Source organism: Wasmannia auropunctata, unplaced genomic scaffold, assembly GCF_000956235.1.
Source record: "Wasmannia auropunctata unplaced genomic scaffold, wasmannia.A_1.0 LD335670.1, whole genome shotgun sequence".
NCBI lineage: Eukaryota > Metazoa > Arthropoda > Insecta > Hymenoptera > Formicidae > Wasmannia > Wasmannia auropunctata.
Genome location: NW_012027220.1, coordinates 5,703 through 6,037, shown reverse-complemented (window position 1 = coordinate 6,037; position 335 = coordinate 5,703). Strand labels below are relative to the sequence as shown.

General features: G+C 42.4%; 1 protein-coding gene across 1 annotated transcript in view; it reads right to left on the bottom strand.

Moving 5' to 3' along the window:
- The window catches only part of LOC105456463 (structural maintenance of chromosomes protein 6-like), a 6,259-nt gene that overhangs the window by 939 nt on the left and 4,985 nt on the right, over positions 1 to 335 (bottom strand). The window lies entirely within an intron of this gene.

Below are 335 nucleotides of genomic sequence, written 5' to 3'. Positions count from 1 at the left end.
TACACGTTATACTTACCACTACATCTCCATGTCGCGATAATGTTGTGAGGACAAAGCATCTAGATACTTACCAGAACATATTAACGTTGTCACATCACCATGCAGCGGTAATATTATGATAACACATATATATAACTAGACGCAGGGTCGCGAAAGGGGGTTCCAGCGCGGGCCCCGTTGCAATTTTCTTTCTCTCTCCCTCCCGCGGTATCTCCATTCCACCCATTGCATGATTCTCGCGCGCGATGTAATTGACGAGAAGAGGACGACAATTTAACACATGATGTATATTTAATGCATTGTTAATATGATCTGATGCGTAAGCTATTATTTCA